Genomic DNA, 20,039 nt, shown 5'->3' on the forward strand with positions numbered 1-20,039 from the left:
TGAATCACTACTTTTACACAAATTCTGAAATTTTAGACTGACAGGCATTTCAGTATATAAAATATGGAGAGCTAAGCTTACAAATGGGTAAGCAAATACCAAAGTTATCCTTTAAGTAAAGTTTTCTTTCACTGTTAAGTGAAAGCCCCCAGTACCATTGCAGGTTCCTCTACCGCATTCCCATTTCTTCCATACATTGAAGCATAGTCTCATAGTGTTACACCCTGGTTACAGGGTATTTATACTGTTACACTGAACAGTCTAAAAGGTGGCCATACACGGGCAGATTTCAGATGCCTATTCGGGTCCTTATCTGGCCTGTGTATGGGCACCCCAACGGGCCTACCTGGCTGACAACTGGCCACATCTTGTTCAGGCAGGTTGATTTTTTGTCGGAAGGGGAACTGCACTGGCTCGTTGATACAGTCCTCAGTCCAACCACACCTATGCCTGCCATTGCAATAATATAATTTGGCCCTAGGGTGGGAATATCAGAAGAATATCCATTCGTTTGGCGACCTCACCAAACAAGTGGATCTTATTGGCATGGCCACCTTAACTGGTAAATTAATAGGAAACATAAGAGAGGTTTGATAAAAGAACTTTCTGAAAGAGAAATGTTCTAAGTGCTCACAAACAGCAGCTACATTTCTTTCAACAAGAAAAAAATTAGAATAAAAAAAGCTAAAAAATGTTTTATATATAAGTACATTTAAGAGCACTAAACTTTACCACTCTAATAAAGTACCCAAAACATCAGCTGTTTCTACAACAAAACATGCTCTCCGCTTACAGCAAAGAAAGCAAATTTTCAATGAAAAAATATTAATATTTCCATGTGTTTCTATTTTTCAAAACAAAAAAAAAAGTTAGGCTTTAAATCCTTAACAGCTCTTCATGCTAGCATACACGATTTTTAGTTTATCCAAATTATTATTTTTTTTTTTTTATGTACATAAGGGTTATTTTTGCAGCTCAGATGTACAGCTGTGCGAAGACCCAAGTGGAAAACCATTACTCTAAATTTTTCATGTAAAATAAAATGTACTGTAGAGCAATATAAGTGCAAATTATCGCTGGTTAATTTTGATATGCCTAGCACTACATGTTTAGGACCACAAGGATCCTTCCTCTGGTGCAAATTGACCCCAGAGGCCTTACATTTACAGGTATGGGACCAGTTATCCAGAATGCTCGGGACCTAGGTTTTTCCAGATAAGGCGTCCTTCCTTAATTTGGATCTCCTGCCTTATATCTGCTAATAATTTTATTTAAACAATAATTAAACTTAATATAATTTATTCTTATTGGAGCCAAAATAATTCTCTTAGTTGGGATGAAGTACAATGTACTTTTTTAGTATTACAGAGAAAAAGGAAACCATTTTTTAGTGCTGGGCGGTATGACCAAAAATTTATAATCACGGTATTTTTCAAAATTATATCGGTATCACGGTATTTGACGGTATTTTTTTTTCCCCATGCATGATTAGGTGACCACCCCAAACACCCGCCACCCGCACCCCCCCCCGCCACCCCAAACACCCCCCCATCCGCATCCATAATTCAGAACATTCTGGATAATGGGTCTGATACCTGTACTTGGTTATAATTTATGTTGGCTGTGCCAAACCTTTTATAGTAGAATCTGTATGAAGCTGAATTCTAAAACTGTGTATTCAGAGCCTCCCTAAAAAATGCTTTATCAATATATATACTCGAGTATAAGCAGAATTTTTCAGCACTAAAAATGTGCTGAAAAAGTAACTCTCGGCTTATACTCGAGTATATGTGTCAGAGTGACTCTGGCTAAATGTGTACGTCCCCCCCAACTTATGAAAAATATGCGCTTATATATAGTTATGCTATTACACGGAGGGAGGGAGGTATGAACGGACACAGGTGCAGGGAGGGAGGGAGGTATGAACGGACACAGGTGCAGGGAGGGAGGGAGGTATGAACGGACACAGGTGCAGGGAGGGAGGGAGGTATGAACGGACACAGGTGCAGGGAGGTATGAACGGACACAGGTGGAGGGAGGTATGAACGGACACAGGTGGAGGGAGGTATGAACGGACACAGGTGGAGGGAGGTATGAACGGACACAGGTGGAGGGAGGTATGAACAGACACAGGTGGAGGGAGGGAGGGATGGAGGGAGGTATGAACAGACACAGGTGGAGGGAGGGAGGGAGGTATGAACGGACACAGGTGGAGGGAGGGAGGCCAGATTAAGCAAATGATACAATAACTTGTTATTTAAAAAAATTTAATTTGTACTAAGTCCAGCATAAAGAACTATTTTGCCCTTGTAACTACTATTGTAGTACTGTGGTGGGACTTGTACACTGGGGTCCTAGTACTTGATAATTAGTATGGCAGCTTCCTTAGCCTTCCCAAACTTGCTTTTTTCTGCTGCTGTAGCATTTTTCTTTCCCTAAAGTTATCTATTTATGTATCTGTTATTTGTTTGATTATTGAAACTTAGCAGTAGCGGTTGCATTTCTCACCCTAGGCTTATACTCGAGTCAATAAGTTTTTCCAGTTTATTTAGGTAAAATTAGGTACCTTGGCTTATATTCGGATCAGCTTATACTCGAGTATATACGGTATATAGTTTTTAAAGTTAGACTTTTAACCACAATAAAGTCACAGGCATCTTAAATCTAAACTGCAATACGGAATAAGATCTGTCTGTCTCAATTTATTGAATTCCTATAAGTTTTTAAAGGTGCAAGGGCAGTTAATCCGCTTTTGTTCCATATTATATACTTCAGTAGCGATTATAAGGAGAAGCATCAAGTAACAGAGGAGATCAGGGGCCTAGCATAAATATCAAGCTACTTGTTACACCTTGTTCTCATGATTAGACAGTACATGTGCATACTGCACCTGGGATGTAAAGTATTCTGCAGAAAGTGTTGGGGCGACAAGTGGAAGACATTTGAATAAAGATATTAAAGAAAAAATGAAACAACAGAAAGCTCATGACTGCAAATCATAGTGCAGTATCATCAAATGCCCCTTTTTATGAGATAGAGTGAATACTGTTGCATACTGATTGGTGTATATCAAACGGTTAAGAGAAGTCAAATTTTGTGCCTTTCTATCACTACTTTAAAAGAAAAGTAACACTAAAATTTTTTTAAGTAAAAAATCTATTTCTACCCTGCTCAAATAATTGCCCTATCCTGCACACCATTTATTATTTTGAACGCTTTATTAGAAAATACCTACTAAAACTTGGCTTCTGGTCATTTGAAATAGGGCGATACGTCGATGCAGAAGAAGTAGAAACCACTATGCGACAATCTACTTCTCCTCCTAGCCTTCCTTCTGTATAAGGAGGAGTCGGGCTAGGATCGATGAATCGATCATCGAATAGTGGATTCTGCTTCTTCTGCATCACCATATCGCCCTATTTCAAATGACCAGAAGCCAAGTATAGCAGGAATTTTCTAATAAAGCATTCAAAATAATAAATGGTGTGCAGGATAGAGCAATTATTGGAGCAGGGTAGAAATAGATTTTTTACTTAAAAAATGTTAGTGTTACTTTTCCTTTAACAGCCTATATCCTTGATAACACATTTGGGGGGGGGGGGGGGGGGGGGGGGGGGTTGTAGCCCAGCATCTGCAAAATTAAGGTCTGGAAAGTGGTAATATATTCCACAGCGCTGTACAACAGAAGGCTGCACAATTACATCAAACATACAGACAGCATACAAAAACTGTCAAATACAGTTAAAGACGGCCTTGCCTTGGGTTTATTATCCCAAAATATATGTTTGTGCCATTTCTAGAACTTAACCTCCTCATAGAGAAACGTCTTTACTGTAAAAATACAGTATTTGCAGCAGTATTCTTGGCAAGGAAATTGGGCTGCAGCCCGCTTGACTACAGGAATGCAGGCAGCAACCCAACTTGATCCATGTATAAAGACAGTCGGGCCCAGAAATTTAAATGGCTGTAACACCAAACATCCTGTTTTATAGGTCATCACTGGGAAGGTACTTTCTGGGGTTTACAAAGATTTGATTAGTTAATATTTCATTTTTTTTTCCTTTTAAACATTATTTGTAAAATAAGTATTTAAGTACAATTGCTACATCTGAATATTTAATACACTTGGCATAACTAATGTGGTGTCCTCTAATAGTAGGGCCATAATATTTTAGTAGAAGAAAGTTAATGTCACTGAAACAAGCAGTCTTAGAGAGACCACATTTTTAAAATTACTGACTTAAACCAGTTATTAACACTGCTCCTCACTCCGATATGCAAAACATTCCCACACATTCTTAGCTGACATATTGCAAAATAATCCCCTCTGGCCCAGTGAACTGGCATGTTTCAAACCATTTGCAGTTTTGCAATCTATACTGAGTGTATAGGGATTTAACCTTTTGAGTGCTGTAGATCATAGACTTAGGCTGAAACCCAAGCACCAGAACACCAGCAAATTAGATACTACATTTCCAGGGGCTTGTTGCCATTACACAATATATATATATATATATATATATATATATATATATATATATATATATATATATATATATATATATATATATATAGAAAAAGTCAGGCAGGTAGATTCTACGTGACAGACTTTTTCTGCTCTCCCTCCCTTCCCTGTGTCGCCCACTCACTCGTCCTTCACTGCAGTTGCTGTGCCTGCGTCTCCTGTCTCCCTCCTACGATCTGCAGCTTCTTGACCCCAGGTAGGTGCCACATATACACACATACACACACACACATATTACACTAATACACACTTATACTCACACATACATTTTGGGGGGGGGGATTGGGGGGTTTCACACATTCACAGCACTTACTGCACTCACACACATTTTGCCTAGTGTACATACACACTTAAACACTTTTTTTTTTTTAAACACAATTTTGTAAATTTTTTTTATTGCATCGTTTTTATTCTTGCCTGAAAAAAATGTTTTATTGCCATTGCGGATAGGTATTCGCTAACCGCACTGCGCAATACCTTTTGTGTATTATTTTGGTGTTTTTATTACATTTTCTGTGATTTTAGTGCATTTTCAGTTATGCATAGTTGTTGTTCGCTTGACTGTCTGTAAAACTAATTTGCCCAAGCCAGAATACTCAGTGATTCTGATTCTGCAGATATCACTAAAACAAACAAACATTGATTTTAGTTTTTTTTGCTATTTTATTGCATTTCGTATTGTTCTTTGTTACTTGTCTTGCACATGTACATTTTGTCTGCTGTATTTCAATTTGGCTTCCTCTGTACCCCACATAGTTTGGTAAATCTATGCATATTGGGCATCAAACTGTTCAGTAGACCCTTGCGTTCATATTTAGGGTGTTTTATGTTGATACGTTACAAATTGTGGGGGTACGTAATGAGGTAAAATGCAAGCTTTGTGACGATTTTCAGAAATGTCATAAAAAACGTTCTGTTTAGCATAGCTTTGTAGTTCGGTAGTTTGCAGTAGAAAGATGTATTTACCCATTTTGGTCAGAATGTGTACTTTCGGAAAATGTATGGTTTTCTAGGGTCTCTGTACTTTTAGGGGGTCTTATGACATATAATACACATACCGGGTGCAAAATTTGCCCAAGCCGGAGCGTCATTTGTGAAAATTCACATGCACTATTTTCATTTGGATGCCCCTGTACTAGTGCTGGGCGCCATATATCGAATACCGTTTTTTTTTTAAAAAAACTGATATTAAATTTTTTTAAATACCCCCATACCGGTGTAGATCGGGTTGTGCCCCGTGCGTACGTCACGTCAGTACGCAACAGAAGCATCGCTAGCCTGGAGGATCCCGAAGTTCGGTAAGTTCCACTGAACGCCAATGTGCATGGGGGCGCTGTCTTCAGGGGGGGCCTGGCCTGCAATCCTGCATATTTTATGGGGGTGCCTGGCCAGCTTGGTGTATGGGGGGCAATGTATTGGCACTGTCTTTGGGGGGGGGGGGTGGCCTGCAAACTATTTAGGGGCCCTGACCACCAATGTTAATTGGAAAAAAAAATACCGTCAAATACCGTGACACCGAAATAATTTTGAAAAATACCGTGATATAAATTTTTGGTCATACCGCCCAGCACTACCCTGTACTACGCATAGTTTTGTAAATCTATGCATATAGGGGATCAAACTGTTCAGTAGATCTCTGGTGTTCCTATTTGGGGTGATTTTCCTTTGTGTGCAAGAAATTGTGTGAGATAAATGCGGCAAATTGCAACATTTTTAGGAGATTTTCTGAAATGTCATAGAAACCACTAGATTTAGGAAAGCTTTGCAGATTGGTACTTTTGTGTAGAAAGGACTCTTTACCTATGTTCGATTTGTCAGAATGTGTACTTTCCAAAAATATATGGTTTTCAGGGGTTACCTTACATTTCTGCAGTTTCTATCCCACATAAAACTGCCATGTGTTTATGAATTAGGTAAAAGGTAAGCCATGAAAACCTCTGGGATTCATATTTAGGGTGTTTTATCTTGGTACCTAATGACCTATAGAAAATAAGATGCTGCATATCGGAAGTTTTGAGGTGATTTTTGGAAATGTAATAATATCGGCAAACTTAGGAAACCTTTGCGGCTTGGTAGTTTGGAGGACATGGGTACCCATTTAAGATTCGGGGGAATGTGTACTTTCCAAAAATATATGGCTTTCTGGGGTGAGTGTACTTTTTTTGTAGCGATGTCCCACACAAAATGATGTAAATGTGTTGATTTTGCAGAAGCTGGAATGACAGAAATGATAGATCATATGGGGGTATGTTCACATTGGGGCTCCTACATGCCACATACTTAGGTAAACCTATACATATTGGGCATCAAACTGTTCAGTGGACCCCTGGCGTTCATATTTAGGGTGTTTTTATCTGGTTACTTTATGACCTGTAGGAGATAAGATACTATAGACTGGAAGCTTTAAAGCGATTTTTAAGAAATTTCACAAATTTTCACCAATAACTTTGGGAAAGCATGGCAACTTGGTAGTTTGGAGTAGACTGACAGTTCTACCTATTCTGAATTCCACAGAATCTGTTCTTTCTAAAAATGTATACTTTTCTGGGATAAACCTTCTGTTAGTGGAATTTTTGACCTTGAAATCTAAAGTATGCAGCTTTCTGGAGCAGTGCTTTGGAAATTTGGTAGTGTACTGCTGGGAGTTTTTGACCTATACAAGTGGGAAATCTCAATAAAACTATATATATTTGGTATTGGCACGTTCAGGAGACATGAGACTTTCCAAATCAGTTGTATATTCATGCATAAAATAATTTTTGTTTCTGGTGTATGTGTTTATATTATGGAATTTTTTTTTTCATTTTTTTTAGACATTTAGAAGCCTATATCTTGTTACAGAATTGGAATTACACAAAATATTTGGAAAGCTTTCTTTTCCTAGGTAAACTAAAAGACCCCCCCCGAGGAAAAGCCCCTAAAAGTGAAACAGTGCAAAATGTTCAAAAACTGTCTGGCAGTAGAAGTTCCACTTTGTTCAAAACGGCTGGCAGTGAAAGGGTTAAACATGACCTAAATGTGATCTAGCCTTAAAACTGCATAATGAAAACCCAATTAAACAAACTTAAAAACAATTGTAAAGCAATAAGCAACTTTAAATCAATTTTTTTAGTAAAATGAAAAGGCATTATGTTTTTGACTTATTTAATTAACTAACGTCACCTAGTTTCAGTTCACTTTTTTGCAGAAATACTGAAAATTCAAAGGGGTTCACAAACTCTTAAGCACCACTATAACAGATTATACAGATTGAAATAAATCTATGATACACTGCATGTGCTGCAGGGACCAGTTTAAAAGACTGTACCTTTTCTTATTCTTTAAGCAAATCACTGGTGGGTGTTAAAATGCTAAGCACCCCCACCAGTGATTGTAATCACTTTTCCTTACACCTAAAACCGCACGAGGCCAGGGTAGCTGCAAGAGATTTTCTTTGTACTTCTGTCTTGGCACCACTTTTTACCTTACTACACATGAGCCGGCCCCAGGATTGGAAGAACGAAGACAAACGAAAAAGGATCGCTCGCAGCTACTCCGGTGTATAAGGTAAGCGATTATAGTCACTGGGGGTATGCCTAACATTTTTACAAATATATCTGTCTGTAGATTTCCTAGCAGGCATGGAAAGTCAGCAAAACAAAAGCAATACAGTTGCATGGAGAGGTCAGTATTGTCCTAATTTGCAGGTATTTATATAGTGCAGACACATTAAATTTATAGACTATACATTATTCATACCAGTCTCTGCTCACATATCACATTCACACACAAAACAGTCAGTTTTAGCAGAATACAATTTACCTGCATGATCCTGTGCTTGCAGATACAGCCAGCACAGCATTATTACTGCCTGCCTGTTCTTCAAGTACTATGTATTCCTATGTAACACAGTTTCTCAGATTTCTTCTGTTGGATGCTGTTCTTATACCTATGACTAGGTGGCATATTTGGCCCTGCATATAATTTCTTAATGGATTTTTGACTTAAAACTAATTTTCAATGCTAAAACCTGCATCAGTTTTAGTAATCTGAAACAGTAAGGGCGTATCAGGACACATTGCCTCTCACTGTATTTGGGGTGTCAGTAGCCTCTGTCTCACTGTATAATGTATGTGTTCTTAAATCCATATACAGGGACTTTTATCTGCTTTCCCATACAAGCTAATTGTAAAGGGGTAAGTTTTTTCTAGCTGGCAGAGAAATGCCTGAAACCACCCATGCTGCTTAATACAGACATAAATTAAAACTGCTTGACACAGTATGTACAGACATGAGTTGACTGAAAACATACAGAACATTTGAATAATTAGCGGTACTAGCAGTTTTAGTTTCGTTAGGGCTGTGGCAATCCATTTTGCCAGACAGTGGCAACTAAAGTGCCCCTTTACCATGCCAGACAATATTTTTGGTTAAACATATTAATGGTGCTTCTAGAAATTCAGTGATTCTCGTAGGGCTGAATTTGTACAACTTCCTCCTTTTAATATCATACTGAATAGTTGGCAGGCTAATGAAGCCCACAGTCTATTAATCAAGGATCACTAATGAGAGAATGCAGGATACCAAAGACACACAGTCTTACACAGTATTACAGTAATATCCTATTCAAATTGGTCAAGATTTTTGACTATCTTAATCCATACTTTACTTTGAATCTGTGCCCTCTGTGTAATATACACTAATTTTATACAGAGTTAATAAATGGCAAGATCTGCAGACTTCCAACTGTATCTACAAGCAAGTGGGTTTCAGGTTGGGCATTTTATAATTTTAGAAAGAACAAACGGGCATTACCTTGCTTTCTTCAACACATGTATCTCACCATACAAGGTGCAAAAAAGCATGATCTGTATCAATGTTGGTTCTGTGGTTAGCCCATGATCTAAACAAAAAAACAGGGTAATCTTATCTTGTTAAATCTTAGCCCTTATAGGGGTTGTTCCCCTTCATTTTTTATTATGATGTAGAGTAATAATTTAAAACAATTTGCAACTATTTTTTACAATTTGTGTTTATTTAGATTTATATTTTTTAACTTTTTGCTCAGCAGCTCTCCAATTTGAAATTTTAGAAGCTATATGGTTGAAAGGGTCCAAATGACCTTAGCAACCAGGGAGTGGTTTGAAAGAGAGACTGGAATAAGAATAGGAGAGGCTCTGAATAGAAAGTTAATAAAAGATAAATAGAACTGATGAAATTGTAGACTTACAGAGTATTAGTTTTTCAGTGAACCCCATTTGAAAGCTGTAAAGATTCAGAAGCGGAACACAAATAATTAAAAAACAATAAAAAATAAATATAGACCAATTGAAAGTTGCTTAAGGTGGCCACACACGAGGCGATTTGCGATCTTCCGTGCGACCATCGGTCGTACGAAAGATCGTCAAATTCGCCAATAACTTTCAGGGCTGAAACGGCAGATAAGGAGGTAGAAACAATAGGATTTCTACCTCCTACTGCCGATTCAGCCCCAACAGCAGATTTTGCTCAGGCGCCTTCTATGGCGCCCTATCAAAATCTTTTAACCAGCCTCCTGCGATATCGGTCGACTCGCCAACTTGCCATACACGCACCGAATATCGTACGAAACGAGGTTTCGTACGATATTATCGGTGCGTGTATGACCAGCTTTAGAATTTGCCACTTAAACATGCGAAAAGTTAACTTTTATACAATTTTTGCCTTGCAGGAGACCAATAATTTATACCTTTTGATTGGCTTCCATGGGTGGCAAGATTTATAGCAAACCTTTTATAAGATAAACCTCCAATTAAGATTTTAAGACCAATATGTTCAGAAGCAATTTGTTTTCTAAAAACTGAAGTTTAAACTATAATATTCCTTCCTCTGGTGTTTCATGCTACCAGCTTATTAATCTAGATCCCAACTCTGTTACAGTTTGCCACATTTCTCACCAGCATCTGTAGAATGTTACCAACTATTAACCAATTATAACAGCCTTTAATGAAACTCAGGTATTATGCTTAGCAGGATAAAAGATAAGAAATGTATTAAATTAGAACAGTTTTAAGTCATTGACACTCTCTGCCCCTCCCTATGCTGTTGCAGGGAGACATTAAAAGGCAAAAAAGTAAAAAAATATAAAGCAATGGGGAAAAAAAAAGTTTATTTCTAGTGAACTATCTTAAAAAAATCATATTGATAAAAAGAAAGCTTTTGAAGGTGAACAACCCCCTTGAAGTTACATGCCTTATCTTCAATTTTAGTATCTGTATAAAAGAATAGTCAGCAGAGGACTGCAGGACAATGGGAGTTAAATGTGTTGCTCACCTTACAGTAAAAAAAAAAAAAAAAAGGGGGGGGGGGGGGGGCAAATTATCTTGAAAATATAAGCAATAAAAAAAAAAAAAGATCAATTGAGAAGTTGCTAAGTATTGGCTATTCTATAAAATACTAAAAGTTGGCTTCCTCCGTTGCAGCTCTCTAACATGTTACCAGTCAGTAACCAATCAGTGTCTTTTGGGGGTTGTTAGTTTGCCTTTGATCCTTAGCATGCAGGTCAGATTAAAAAACAAACTGACCAGTTATGTCCCATGTGCCCCCCCCTCAAGTTACATAGGGTTGAAAAAAGACCAGAGTCCATCAAGTTCAACCCTTCCCAGTAAACCCAGCACACACAAACCTATACACTCACATATATAAACTATATAAAACAACTACTAATACGAACTGTAGATATTAGTATCACAATATCCTTGGATACAATGCTTGTTCAAGAACTCATCCAGGCCCCTCTTAAAGGCATTTACAAAATCTGCCATTACCACATCTCTAGGAAGGGCATTCCCTGCCCTCAGTGAAAAACCTATGCTGCTTCAAATGGAAGCTCCATTCCTCTAATCTAAAGGGGTGGCCTCTGGTGCGTTGATTGTTTTTATGGGAGAAAAGAACACCCCCTTTCTGCCTATAATCTCCTCTTATGTACTTGTACAGAATAATCATGTCCCCTCGCAAGCGCCTCTTTTCCAGAGAAAACAACCCCAACCTTGCCAGTCTAACCTCATAGCTTAAATCTTCCATCCCCTTTACCAGTTTAGTTGCACGCCTCTGCACTCTCTCCAGCTCATTAATATCCTTCTTAAGGACTGGAGCCCAAAACTGCACTGCACACTCAAGGTGAGGCCTTACCGGGGACCTATAAAGAGGCAAAATTATGTTTTCATCCCTTGAGCCAATGCCCTTTTTTATACAAGACAGCACTTTACTTGCTTTAGTAGCGACTGAATGACACTGCCTGGAATTAGACAATTTGTTATCTACAAAAAACCCAAGATCCTTCTCCATTAAGGATCCCCCAAACAAACTACCATTCAGTAGTTTATATTATTTCTACCGAAGTGCATAACTTTGTCCACATTGAACCTCATTTTCCAGTTTGCTGCCCAGTTTTCCAATTTTGTCAAATCGCTCTGCAAAGTAGCAGCATCCTGCATGGAATTTATAGTTTTGCACAATTTAGTGTCATCAGCAAAAATAGAAACAGTACTCTCTATGCCCACCTCCAGGTCATTAACAAACAAGTTAAAAAGCAAAGGACCAAGGACTGACCCCTGCAGTTCTGCACTAACACTCCAATTAGGAAAATGTTCCATTTACCACCACTCTTTGTAATCTATCCTTCAGCCAGTTCTCTATCCAAGTACAAATATGTTCTAGGCCAATATTCCTCAATTTGATCATTAACCTTCTGTGAGGTACTGTATCAAACGCTTTAGCAAAGTCCAAGTAGATGACATCAACTGCCATTCCAGCATCGAGGCTCCTGCTCACCTCCTCATAAAAGGCGACTAAATTGTCTGGCAGGATCTGTTATGCATAAAACCATGCTGGTACAAACCTATAGTATTGTGAACTGTTTATTTCTGACTAAGAGGCTAGAGACATCCACTCACCCCAGCCTTTATAGATTATATTTTTGGCTAACTAAATTAAAAACAATTTCTTTAATCTATTTACCTAGTTTTAATTTTTATACTGTTCCTTTACGGCAGAAGGGCCACAAAATATACATCAGGAAATGGACAAAGTAGCTGAAAAGTCATTTAGGCCTGATCTGTGTGAGGTTACATGCATTCTAGAACAGCGTTTTTCAACCGCTGTTCCGCGGCACACTTGTTGCCTGGTGTGCCGTAGGCAGGGCCGCAATTTTTACTTTAAAAAAAAAAAATCCGGGCCCTGTCATTGGTTGCACCCTGTGTGTACGGGTGACGTCAGTACGCACGGGGCGCAACGTTATAAAAGGGCCTGTGTGCGGTCGCGTGTAGGCAGAAGTGCAGAGGCGGCGCGCGTGAGGGGAAGATGCTGCTGAAGCCGCCGAAGAGTAAAATGCTGCTGGGCACCAATGTATTAGAGGGGGCCACGGGGCACACTGACTTATGGGGGCACTGCTGCTGGGCACCAATGTACTAGGGGGGCTGGCTCTTGGCACCAATGTACTGGGGGGCACTGCTGCTGGGCACCAATGTACTAGGGGGGCACTGCTCTTGGCACCAGTGTACTAGGGGGGCACTGCTGCTGGGCACCAGTGTACTAGGGGGGCACTGCTGCTGGGCACCAATGTACTAGGGGGGCACTGCTGCTGGGCACCAATGTACTAGGGGGGCACTGCTCTTGGCACCAATGTACTAGGGGGGCACTGCTGCTGGGCACCAGTGTACTAGGGGGGCACTGCTGCTGGGCACAGAGTTAAATTTTTTAACATTTTCTAATGGTGGTGTGCCTCGTGATTTTTTTCATGAAACAAGTGTGCCTTTGCCCAAAAAAGGTTGAAAAAAACTGTTCTAGAACAATCAGGTAAAATTTATACCTCTTAAAATTATTTACAGAAAAAGTAAATAAAAGGTAGCCTTGTAGATGGTTTCCTTTTGTAGTGACACTTCTCTGTATAGATTTAAATTATTGCTCCTAATCTATCATTCTCTTTAAAAATGTGTATCCCAGATGTCATTTGGACTATGCTAACTCCACATTACCCTCAAATTTAAAAAAAATAAATAAAGAATTTAAAAGCTAAAGCGGCAATATACGGTTTTAGGGGTTTGTACTAAACATTATTTTATATTCTGTGCACTGAAAAAGGAAAAATCTGAAATTGAGCAAAGCCACATTTAACAATCAAAACAAATTACCAGTCCCTCTGTAAATGAGCTCAAACTTAACAAAAGCTGCAGCTTAGAATGAAAGTTTCAATTTTAAAACTTCCTGGGCTTCTTCAACTGAGAGGACAGTTAACTAGAAAGGGAGGTTTGAGAACAAACTTCATGTTGGGTTGAAAAATGTGAAGTCACCGAATGAAATCTGATCTGTTGGCTCCCCCCACTTTCTCTAACCTTGGACTACAGTTATATAGTAAAAAACACTGTGCAAAATTGGGGACCCTGGTTTTAATAGTGTCTGAAAGGCAGCAATTTAAATTTCCCCATTGAAAGTCAACGAGTGACATCTGATTGGTGGCTCCGACTACTTTTTCTTATCTGGAACTGCAGTTAACTAGTGACTAACTCTGCAAAGTTTAGGGACCTAGGATTAATAGTTAAAGAACGGCAGCAGTTTAAAATTAAACCAATAAAAGTCAATAGGTGAATTGTGATTGGTGGTTGATGGGTGTGCCCACTTTTTCTAACTTAGAGTCGAAGTCACCCAGTGACAAACAGTGGGCACCCTTGCACAAATAGTGTGAGAATGACAGCATTTTAAATTTAAACCAATAAAATTCAATGGATGAAATCAGATTAGAAAAAGTGGGTTGGGCCACTAACAGCCATTTTTGAACTGCAGTCCCCCAGTGACCAACTTTGAAAAATTTGGGGACTCAGGCATAAAAATTGTGGGATTGACAGCATTTTACACTTCCCCATTGAAAGTAAATAGGTGAAATATGATTGGCTGTTGGTGGCTCGCCCACTTTTTCTAACTTTGAACGGCAAATACCCAGTGACTAACTTTGGAAAATTTAACAACCCTGGAATTAATACTTAAATAATGGCATCAGTTTAAATATAAAACAATGAAATTTAATGTTTGGAAATGGATTGGCTGTCGGTCGCTCCGTCCACTTTTGCCAGTGACTGACTGTGCAAAGTTTGGCAACTCTAACAAAAATAGTGTGAGAAAGGCAGCATTTTAAATTTATACCAAAAAAATTCAATTGGTGAAGTCCGATTGGCTTTTGGTGGCTCCACCCACTCTTTAAAACCTAAAAATGCAATCCCATAGTGACCCTGATGTTAATACTGTGAGAATGGCAGCAGGTTGAATTTCCCCACTGAAAATCAATAGTTAAAATCTGACTGGTTGTTGGTGGCTCCACCCACTTTTTCTAACTCTGAACCACAGTTACCTGGTAACTAGCTCTGCAAAGTTTGGGGACCTTAGTATTAATAAAGAATGTCAGCAGTTTAAATTTAAATGTATAAAGTCGATAGTTGAAATCTGATTGGCTGCTGTTGGCACCACCCACTTTTCTAACCTTGGAACATAGTCATACACTGGAAAAAGTAGCAGGCAGGCATTTCTGGTATCCATAATACATCAAAAAGTCAAAAGAAGCAGCTAGTAGTATTCATAAAAAGTTCATAATTTATTGTAATCTATAAACCATCAGACAGAAGCAGAAACTCTTTTACAAGAAGCCCTCACATTGAAAGTCATAGATGAAAAATTGACCTCTTTCTTCAAAATCGATAACCCAAAAACAGCCATATTCCACTATTTACCTAAAGTGCACAAAAAAGAGAGACCACCTCCCAGACGCCCAATTATTGCAGGTATAGGTTAACTAGGAGAAAATCTCTGTGAATACATAAACCATCTCCTGCAACCTCTTGTCCTACGCCTCCCTAGCTACCTAAGGGACAGCGGACACCTTTTTATTGTACTAGATAATTTTCAATGGAAAAAAGATCAGTTTAAATAGGCTTCAATCAATGTAACCTCCTTATATTCCTGCATGTCTCACTCTTTAGGTCTTAAAGCCATAGAACATCACTTACTTCACTACAGCACATATGATTCAAACCTTATTGTATTTATTCTCAAATCCATTAAATATCTATTAACTATTTTTACTTCAATAAGAAATATTACCTGCAATGTTGCGGCACGGCCAAGGGTGCAAAATTTGCACCATCATACGCCAACCTATTTTTAGGTTGGTGGGAAGAATTGCATATATTATATACAGTGGCTTGCAAAAGTATTCGGCCCCCTTGAACTTTTCCGCATTTTGTCACATTACAGCCACAAACATGAATCAATTTTATTGGAATTCCACGTGAAAGTCCAATACAAAGTGGTGTACACGTGAGAAGTGGAACGAAAATCATACCTGATTCCAAACATTTTTTACAAATAAATAACTGCAAAGTGGGGTGTGCGTAATTATTCAGCCCCCTGAGTCAATACTTTGTAGAACCACCTTTTGCTGCAATTACAGCTGCCAGTCTTTTAGGGTATGTCTCTACCAGCTTTGCACATCTACAGACTGAAATCCTTGCCCATTCTTCTTTGCAAAACAGCTCCAGCTCAGTCAGATTAGATGGACAGCGTTTGTGAACAGCAGTTTTCAGATCTGGGCCATTCTAACACATGGATATGTTTTAAGCCATTCCATTGTTGCCCTGGCTCGTTTCGTACGATATTCGGTGCGTGTATGGTATGTCGGCGAGTCGACTGATATCGCAGGAAGCTGCTGCTATCGCCCGACTCGCCAATCGGACCAGTTTGAAAATTTTGATCGGGTGCCATAGAAGGCGCCTGACCAAAATGTCCCTTCAGCGCTGAATCGGCAGAAGGAGGTAGAAATCCTATCCTTACCTGCCGATTCAGCCCTGAATGGTGTGTGGCGGATCTCGTCAGATCGCCACGTGTATGGCCAGCTTTAGCCAACCTCTGAGGCCATCACAGAGCAGCTGTATTTGTACTGACATTAGATTACACACAGGTGCACTCTATTTAGTCATTAGCACTCATCAGGCAATGTCTATGGGCAACTGACTGCGCTCAGACCAAAGGGGGCTGAATAATTACGCACACCCCACTTTGCAGTTATTTATTTGTAAAAAATGTTTGGAATTATGTATGATTTTCGTTCCACTTCTCACATGTACGCCACTTTGTATTGGTCTTTCACGTGGAATTCCAATAAAATTGATTCATGTTTGTGGCTGTAATGTGACAAAATGTGGAAAAGTTCAAGGGGCCGAATACTTTTGCAAGCCACTGTAATATATATATATATATATAAATGAACAATTTAATGATTTTATCACCTATATTAATACCAACGATTATAACCTAAAATTAGAAAAGAAAATTAGAAAGTAAAAAACAGGACCAAGAAATTTGCTGCTGTATATACCAGATGGCTGCACTATTTTGGATTTTTGGGATGATTAAGTGTGAACACTAATAAGCCTTTCAGTTTCTCACGAGTGCAATTTTAACATTAGTTTTAATGATTCAGTATATTCAGTATCTTTCTTTTTACATAAATATAGCTAAAATTGTTTTGTGGCATGAAAAGAGGCAGTATATACTTACATGTATCTTTGCAAAGGGGAAGAAGCACTCCAGTCTGTCGGGTACTGCACCTGAAGGAGGGGTCACCCCCGAAAGCTTGTGCTGTTTGTCCATTTCTGCAAATAAATGATTTAAAGGCATTGCCAACAGACTGGAGTGCTTCTTCCCCTTTGCAAAGATACATGAAAAAAAGCCTTGGGAGCGGTTGTGGAAGTTAAGCACCCTCTGAGAACATGTATGTAAGTGGTGTGCTGAAGATTTTTGTTTATGTTGAGTATATACTTACATACACTTATGCTCAAGATTTAACTTTTTGTTAAATCTATATTCTTTTCAATCACACTGTCCTTGTACTAATATATATATATATATTATATATATTGCACAGTGGTTTTTACTATATAACTGTGGTCCAAGGTTAGAAAAAGTGGGCGGAGATCAAATTTCATTCAGTGACTTAATGTTTTTCAACCCAACATAAAGTTTGTTCTCAAACTTCCCTTTCTAGTTTACAATATAAGATTAATGGAAAGGATGTAAATTCATATTAAAATTATGGTGTGCTTGAATTTGAATACCTTTTAATTTGTGTAGCTTTTATTCTTATTTATGTTTTTAAGATTTTAAAGTTGGTAGTATAGACTAATATGTCTATGAATGATGAAGACAATTAGCCAATTAAATGTTTTATGTTAAAGGAGACATATCATAGAAGTACTATGCCTAAAAAAAAGTTGTGTTTCAGACCGATTTATTGAGAAATTCCACCAAAACCCTACTAGTCCCCCCCCCCCCCCATCTGTTCCACGTCCTGCTGGCTAAATTCTCTGGAAGTGCAGGGGAGCCGGCGGCTCTCAGTAAACTGCACTGTAGGATAGGAACCAATCAGCAGCTAGGCTGACCGTATAGGGAACTGAAGCCTGTCTTTGCTTGTGTGACTGCAGGGCTGTGATTGGATATCCCCCTCTTACTGTACTTCTGGCAGGGACCATTAGGACACGCCCACCCTTAATTTGAAACACAGACAGAGAACGGAGAGGGGCTATTTTTACAGATAGGATACATTTTTAGCCCAAAGTGAAACCAGCATAATATATTATTCATAATTGCCTTTAAAATTAGGGTTTTTCCATTTATCCAATAGACTCCTTTAAATAGGAATGTGTATAAATTACGCCATTGAAGATTATGCATTTAGAGCCTCTGATGAAGAGTTCACAAAACACATTAAGTTGCCTAACATGAGAATGGAATATTAATGTTTGTAATAGAAGTTAATAAACCTTCTGAATATACTTTATCGTCTGGCCAAATTAATTTCCTCGCCAAGCGAGCGGATCTTCACCCGATATCCCCACCTACGGGTGGGCGATATCGGGTAGCAAGTGGTTTAAAAAAAATCAGATCGCTTGGCCCCGCCCATGGGGCAGTCAGTTCGGGGACCGCATCAACGAGCCGATGCAGTCCCCGATCCGACTGCATTTTCTAACCTGGCCGATCGAGATCTGGCCAATTTCAGGCCAGATATCGGTCAGCCAGGCCGCTCGTTTCTGCCCATACACGGGCCGATTAGCTGCCGAATCGGTCCAAGGGACCAATATCGGCAGCTACTATCGGCCCGTGTATGGGGACCTTTACGTCCATTTTACATGGTTTAGTGCATTGTAAAAATTTATGGTATATATCCCCTTTAAGGAGCGGGATCCTTTGTGTTGCTCACCTGCTTTAAGTGTATTTGCGCAAGTTACAGTAATTTTGTCGATTAGACTAATAAAGAGACTAAACTCTAGAGTAGTCATATAATAAAAGGTGCATATTACTTGTCCATAGCAAATGATATAATTTACGGTGTTTGAAAACAGCTAACATGTTGCTATTGGTTACTAAACCTGGTCAATCTTTCTGCAATTTATTAATCCAAACTTAGAAAAAAGAAAAGTAAGGTCAGTGTTACACAAGAATTTTCTCAACCGATGAAAATGCCCAATGTCTACCGTCCACTCTAAGGGTGAATCGACGTGTAAGTCACCTAGTGAGTGTACCAAAAGACTAAAAATACCTATGACCCCATTTACAATAGCTCAAACCTATGGTCTTGAGCAATCAGTACTGAAACCTTGAGTAAGTTTTCAAATATGACTAGCTAATTGTGCTGAAAACCCAGCATGAGTTAGAAAACTCATGCAAGGTTTGAATAATGATTGCTCAAGCAATTATAAATAGGGTCCCTAAGTGTGACATAGCCCTTAGGCTAGTGTCACATTGGGTGTATTCTCAGCCAATGGATAAAGGCATAGAATCTGCCCCATGCTTGAAAAATCTGATAGTTGTGGCTGCATAGGGATAAACACAGGCCAAAAATCTGCCCAGTGTGGCACTAGCCTTACACTGCTTTAAAGGCATGCAAAGATAACTATCACTATCAAAATGCAGGTAACTGCATGAGACACAACCATGGCATTTTTAAAGAAAAAAAGTCTATTTGCCACATAAATACTTTAGTTTAACTGGCTCCTGACGAAACAGACAACATTGTGGGTTATGAAACCTGCACAGAAATGTAATAAAAGTTAACTAAATATATAAACAATGCAATAATTCCTTTGCACCTTTTAAACATGTTTTGCAAACTTGTCTTAACTGGCAGCTGAAGAGAAAAAAACATTATGTTTTTTTTAACCAATGCATTAAGCCAGGCATCCTCAAACTATGCAGCCCGGATATTGTCCCCCACTATGATCTGATGCGAGGACGCAGCAGGAAGCAGCAGGGAGTGGGAGGAAGCAGTGGTGGAGCAAGAAGCAGCAGGGAGCGGGCCATAGCATGAGGACACTAGGAGAGGACTTTAGTCCGGCCCCCCAACAGACTGAGGGACCATGAACTGGCCCCCTGCTTGACAAGTTTGAGGACCTGTGCATTAAGCAGTACATGTAATAAAAATCTAGCACTTTCAGCAGGCATTAAAAACAACATC

The 20,039-nt window shown here is 39.0% G+C and overlaps 1 protein-coding gene across 8 annotated transcripts in view; it reads right to left on the reverse strand.

Annotated features, from left to right (window-relative positions):
• The window catches only part of grb10 (growth factor receptor bound protein 10), a 138,726-nt gene that overhangs the window by 104,897 nt on the left and 13,790 nt on the right, over positions 1 to 20,039 (reverse strand). For 3 of the 8 annotated variants that reach the window (XM_018094551.2, XM_018094553.2, XM_018094554.2), the window contains one exon: positions 9,320 to 9,407. The exons of the other annotated variants lie outside the window; for them this stretch is intronic. The gene's annotated coding sequence lies outside the window, so the exon portion shown is untranslated. The remainder of the gene's footprint in view (positions 1 to 9,319; positions 9,408 to 20,039) is intronic. 8 annotated transcript variants of the gene reach the window in all.

This window comes from Xenopus tropicalis, chromosome 6, assembly GCF_000004195.4.
Source record: "Xenopus tropicalis strain Nigerian chromosome 6, UCB_Xtro_10.0, whole genome shotgun sequence".
Taxonomy (NCBI): Eukaryota; Metazoa; Chordata; class Amphibia; order Anura; family Pipidae; genus Xenopus; species Xenopus tropicalis.